Consider the following 6,331-nt stretch of genomic DNA (forward strand, 5'->3'; position numbering starts at 1 on the left):
CTAATCTTGTGGGGACATTGTACTGAAAGGGGTGTATCCATCAAAAGAAAACCAATTCCATTTCATGCAAGCTTATCAGGAAAGCATACACAATATGCAACCATTTCACAGCTGCCAAAAGAGATCAGTCTAATTTCTTTTTTTAGCTAGAAGGGGAAATTTAACCAGGCAAAGCTGTTGGAAGCCAAGAAGACTATTTTAAAATAAAAGTAGAAACCATCCACAATGTCATCCAAAGGCAGAAGAGTTAGTCTGTGAAATCAAACACTTGGCCAAGTAACATAGTTGTGACATTAATGTAGCTCCACGTGAGGTATGTCAATTAGTGAATTTATTGGTAGACTGACTGTAATCCTGAGAACTAAACCTAGAGAAAGCATTTTGCACAGTTCTGTTTCTGATATTTCTCCTCCCTGATCTCTCCCATCCTCCCTCCTCTCTATTCCCTTCTCATCCCTCTCCCATACAACAACTGGTTGCATGCTAACAATATTTTCCTTTGTGTCTCTGCAAATACCAAGAGATCCAAGCATGTCTCATGGAATTTGAGGCTATCATCTGTTCATATGTACTGGGTAGTCAGCAACTTCCACAAGACAACCATTTTCCTCACCCAGATTTCATTTGCTTATAAACATCTCAGGAATTCTTAGGAATTGTTTAACTGCTTCAAATTAGCACGGAAAGAAGCCCTCCCACATACCTCCACAATTGCACCCAACCTGAATTTGGATGCATTAAGAATAAAATCAATGAATGCCAACCCGCATGCCATTAGAAACCATTCAGGCCAAGGAGATGCCAGATGTTAAAATTTGCAAAAAATAACTACTGAAAAAATAAGACTGTGTAGGGTGGCTGGATTATCCTGCCCAGTTGGAGACTGAGAGCTGCTGAACCAAGATAGAGGGAGGATAAGGCTGAGAGTGTTGGGGTTGTCCAGCCTAGAGAAAAGAAGGCTCCAGGGAGCTGTTAGAGCAGCAGCCCAGAACCTAAAGGGACCTGCAAGAGAGCTGGAGAGGGACTATTGACAAGGGCAGGTAGTGACAGGACAAGGAGGCTTTAAACTGACAGAGGGATTTACATTAGATGTTAGGAAGAAATTATTAGCTGTGAGGGTGGTGAGACACTGGAATAGGCCGCAGAGAGAAGCTGTGGATGTGCCATCCCTGGAACTGTTGAAGGCCAGGTTGGATGGGATTTTGAGCAACATGGTCTAGTAGAAACTGTCCTTGCATGTGGCAGGGGTGTGATGGGAATTGGAACTAGATGATCTTTAAGGTCCCTTCCAACCCAAATCATTCTGTGATTCTAAGAGCTGCACAAAGGAGCCTGGGCTCCTCTAAGAAGCTTAGTGAAGATGGCACAGACTCCTCCTGGGGATGGCATGTGAACTGCCACAGGAAAGGTGGTTCCAGGAGATTGAGCTTTGGAGATATACCTAGGAATCAAAACTCTTCTGTTTTCTGGGAGAGGGCAGTTAATTACTTACTCTAGGAATAAGTAATCCATGTCCAGCAGTGGATCCCCATGCCAGTAGTCCTTATGGACACTATGTGAATATGCTTACATTTTTCTGTGTTTGTGGTGCAGTCACTCTTCAGGTCCTTGTGGCTTAATTATCCTCTTGGGACCTCAGTTACTGCCTCTGAGGGGGCTGATACGTCCCTGTCTAGGTATTCCTCATATGAAAGCAGTGATGTTATTATTACTACAGTATCATCGTGCTGCAAATGGACTGCTTGTGCTTGGTTACCTACCACAGATTTAATACATGGGCATAACAGTCTTCTCTTTGTGTTTTCACAGCCTGGCTCTTCAAAGGAGACCTTTTGTTTCCATCCAGGATGATAAATGGGTTTTAGCTTGATTTTCTGAGAGGGAAGCTTATGTGATTGTACTGTCTGTCATCTGTCTACACCGATAAGTTTTTAACCGCCGCAGCCAATTATAATTATTTCCAAAGAAAAAACTGCCAGAGGCAGACATCTTAATGATAATTTTATTTCTATGGATTTTGTGAAAGACAGCAGCAGACTGGGGTGGGGCTAAGGAGGAGGAGGAGGGAGAGGACAACGCACAAGACCACACTGAGAGTGTGCCATGTCAAGAAAGTCTAGCAGGCCTCAGCTGATCTTCAGCCCATCCTGGCTGAAGGCAGCCAGCCAGCCAGTCTGCAGCCCTTGGAGAGTCAGTGGGCATGGGTGTCTGCAGACATCTCACAAAACGTACTGTTCTTGTCCATGGGTGTGATTTCATAGGGGACATCGCTGTGGCTGCAGTGCTGAGCAGGAGCAGGCACAGCCTTTTCTTCTGCTGGCTGTGATGCAGGGATCTTGTGTTGGTGCAGGCAGTGGCATTGTCTTGCCCTGGGCCTGCATTTGTAGGCTGCAGAACCTGGGTGGTGGCTGGGCTGGGCTGGGCTGCTAGGTGCCCCCAGGCAGGACAGACAGGCAAAGTGCAAGTCACGGTCAGCATATGCTCCATGCTGTGACTAATTGAACATAATGGGTGCACTGCTAACAAAGACTCACTAGTGTGGAGGACAGTGTGTTCTCTGTGCTCAGAGACCTGCCAGCCACTAATGAAAGCTGCTAAGGCCAGATTTGTAAATGCATTTAGGTGACTGAGCCAGATATTTGAGGACAGGTAGAACCTAACTCTCTCTGACATCAAAAGGGACTCTGACTTGCACTGCATGGAAGTCATGTCTTTAAACAGATTCAAAGCTGTGAACATTTCTCCTTAAATTGAAGAATAGAAGAATTGACCCTCTCTCTGAGTGAATCTGGTGAAATGAGAGGTTTCTAGAACCCCTGAGAACCAAGTAACTTAGCTGAACCTTTCCCTGGAATGAGACATACTGCTTCACTATTACAGGATGTTCTTGGAAGGAGCAAAATGCCTAAGATGAAAGCAGATCACCATCTTCACTGCCTAGATACCGTGACATGTAATTCCTCTTGGCTTGTCAATAACCTGATCCAGTTCTCCAGGTCTTATGTAAGGGGAGGACAGCTGCAGGTAACCCCCAGGTTGTCTGCTCGGCTGTCTCAGCTGCAGCCTGCAGCGGGAGTTCGGTGACCTGGAACACAAATGTGCTTTCAGAAGCCCTCATGGCAGGAGAGTTTCACAGGCTGGAGTTTTGACCCCTTATCTCGCTGTTAGCTGAACCTTTCCCAGAGTGCTTTCTGTTGAGCAAGAGTGAACAGGATTTCTCGTCTCCTACATCCCCCCCTAAGTCACTAATGTCACTAAGTTGCCTGATGAATCCCAGCAGCTACAGCACCAGCTGAAGAAAGGAAATTGCAAAAAAACACATTCAAATACACAACAAGAGTAGAAAGACAGTAAGCAAAGACGGGGAGGGTTGGGAGCATGAAAGAAGCACTGTTTCCCTAAAACAATTTGTTTTTAAATGGAGGACAAATGACTGCATTTTATCCCTACCACACATCTGTGAAAGGTTAACATTTCTTCACAGCATTGCTTTATTTTTGCCTAAGTCTTCAGCAAGTATTACTCAAAGTTAATTCAGGCTTTGGCCCTTGGGAACTTATTTAATGTGCTAGTGCTTAGAAGTCCATTAATATTTATAAATGTCACTTGAATTCCATTTTTACCTTCTTATCCAGGCAGGAGCACTCGTAAAAAGATTTTTTTCCTGTGTTTTTGTTGGGTTTGGTTTTGGTTTGTTTGTTTGTTTGTTTGTTTTTTCAGAACCATAGTAAGCTCAGAGTTGAGCCTGCTCTAAAAATGTCATATTCTATACAGCTGTGATATACAGTTTTGCTAGCCTGCCTATGCCCCGAAGAAGGGCCTGAGAGTTAGATGTTAGGCCTGAAAAAATGGAGATGGTGTCTATTCTCAGCTCTGCCACTGGCTAATTATGCAACTTTAGTCAGTTCATTTAACCTCGGCACGCTTAGGTTTCCAGATCAGAAAGGAAAGGGATAAAAGGCTGCTCTGTGAATCCTTTGTGGAGCCTGAGGGAGAACAAGGCATTACCCATCACGTTGCTGCCTTGTGAGCTCTGGGTGTGGGTGGTTTCTGTGTGAGGGTAGGGTACCTGTGGTGAGTGAGTCCGGGAACACAGATGGAGGCCTGGCCACTGCATTTCTTGCCAAGGGAGACAGCCCTCACAGTCGGTTTGACAAATCACAGCTACTGACACCCTTTGCTTTAGGCACTCAGGCTTTTATGTCACTTTTCAGCAGCTTCCTGCCAGCCACAGCAGCCACTGCCTCCTGGCTTTTGTACGTGACTTGTGCCTGTCACAGCTTGCTGACCCCAGAGAGTGATCAGTGGCATTCCAAAGAGCTGTAAAACAGTATAAAATGGCAGATCCGTGCCTACTGGGGGTAACAAAACAAGTTGCCTAATTTAAAGACCAGAAGTGTGTCTTGAAAGTCATAAATGAGAGACTCAGACAGTTTTCAAAATATATGACCTCTCACTTTTGGAGCGCTTGGATTTAAACACAGTGTTGCGACAGCAACTGTGCTTTTCACAGCTGCTGAGATGTGTTTCTCTGTGAGCTTCTACACCATGTACTGCTGGGCAAAACAAGAGTGATGTTAGGAAGTGGTTAAAAGCATGCAGCTCTTGTATTACAGCAGGGGTTGCTCTGTGTTCCTGCTTCAGAACAGAAAGCAGAGCTGCCCAACCTTTGTTTCAGTGGGCATCTGAACTATCTTGTTCTGCACAGTCCTGCTGCCCAAAACCATCAGCAAGCAGAGGCATTGCAGACATTTCTCGGCAGCAGAAGGCAGAGCATTACAAGACAAAGTATTGCAGGTGCACACTTAGCTGGATGGCACAGCAACCTCCAACACCACCAGGGAAACTGCGTGCAAAGAGTTATCTTTGAGGGATTTGTGAGACTTGGCTTGGTAGTACAGGAGGCAGCAGCACCTGAGAGAGCAGTGCTCTCCCACACAAGGCTCCTGGCCCTCCAAAATTTCCCATGTGCGCTGTTTTGCTTCTAGGCCAGTGTGGGTGTGATATGTGTTACCTTAGCAACAGGGAAAAAGTACGTGCTGCAGCTGTAGCCTTCTCTTTGCAGCAGGAGAGCATCCCTGGTTTTCTTACAGAAAACGCTGCGCAGCTCCCCACAAAGGGGACCCCAGTGCCTGTGGCTATCAACGTGCTGGCACGCAGGGCAGATAGAGATATGAGCTGTGGCTGACGCAGACATGTCTTCCCTGCTACCCTCTGCTCCAGCTCATCTCTTCTGGCCTCCAGAGAACATCATCTGAGTCAGTCTGGCAGGAGCAGGATCAGCAGCTTTGTGCCAGCCCCCTCCATCATTTCTCGAGTCAGATGGCTCCCACAGCTCAAGGCTTTTTACTAAACTTGAATGCCGGAGGATGTCTGAGTGCTTTATGAATATCTGGAGGAAACAAACGCGGCAGCCAAGGCATCGGCACCCATTAATCACTTTGGGAGTGATTAATTCACTGGGGAGAATTTAAGAGAATAGAGACTCGGGAAGCAGGGGGGTGTTTGTGGGGTAGACTCACCCAATATAAGGCCAATATAAATGTTGCAAAACCCCATAAATGCAGTATATCTGTGTGAGACATAAAACCTATGGAAACTCAGTTTCTCACAGAATTTTGATTCTGCCCTGGCTTTCATCCTCTGCTGAACTTTGGGACTTGTAGCAACATTGCAAATATAAACATATCTATAAATGTACATAAAGGTATGTTCCCCAAATATATTTAACAGTCCTTTCTTTAATGCCTCACCAACACATATGTTTGAGAACAAAGTATGCATAGATTCAAAATTTGAAGGTAACTCTACATTAAAAGTTCTAAGAAGAGCTACTCCTGGAAAAAAAAAAAACCTCTTGTTGAAACATTTGCTGAAATAGTCAAATGTATGTATTACTGCAAACATAGGAAAAAGGAGCATTTATCCTCGCTTTTAAATTAAGTGCAACAACTGATCCCTTACAAGTTCTTCAGTGTTTTTGAACATTTTGTGTTTCACTTGCACTTAGTGCATATAACTAAAAGCAGGAGCAAACGTAGCCCTGGCAAAGCTGGTCTTGCCCAGGCTTTTAGCGAAAAGGAGGATGCCCTCAGCCCCCGGCGTCAGCTGACTAACGGGAAGGGACGGGGCAAACGAAGGCGCTCCCTCCGTCCCCTCCCGCCCCCGCCGGGCCGCGGCCCTGCCCACCCCAACGGGGATTTTGCCCTTCAAAAAAATCAAGATGTTTCGTAATCAACAAAGCGGTGGAGGAATCACCCTGTCAATGCTTCCCCTTTCATTGGAGCCGGCATCTTCCCCTCTTCCCCTGGCAGCCATTTTACGCGGCCCC

The sequence above is a fragment of the Melospiza georgiana genome, chromosome 2 (assembly GCF_028018845.1).
Source record: "Melospiza georgiana isolate bMelGeo1 chromosome 2, bMelGeo1.pri, whole genome shotgun sequence".
NCBI classification, from domain to species: domain Eukaryota; kingdom Metazoa; phylum Chordata; class Aves; order Passeriformes; family Passerellidae; genus Melospiza; species Melospiza georgiana.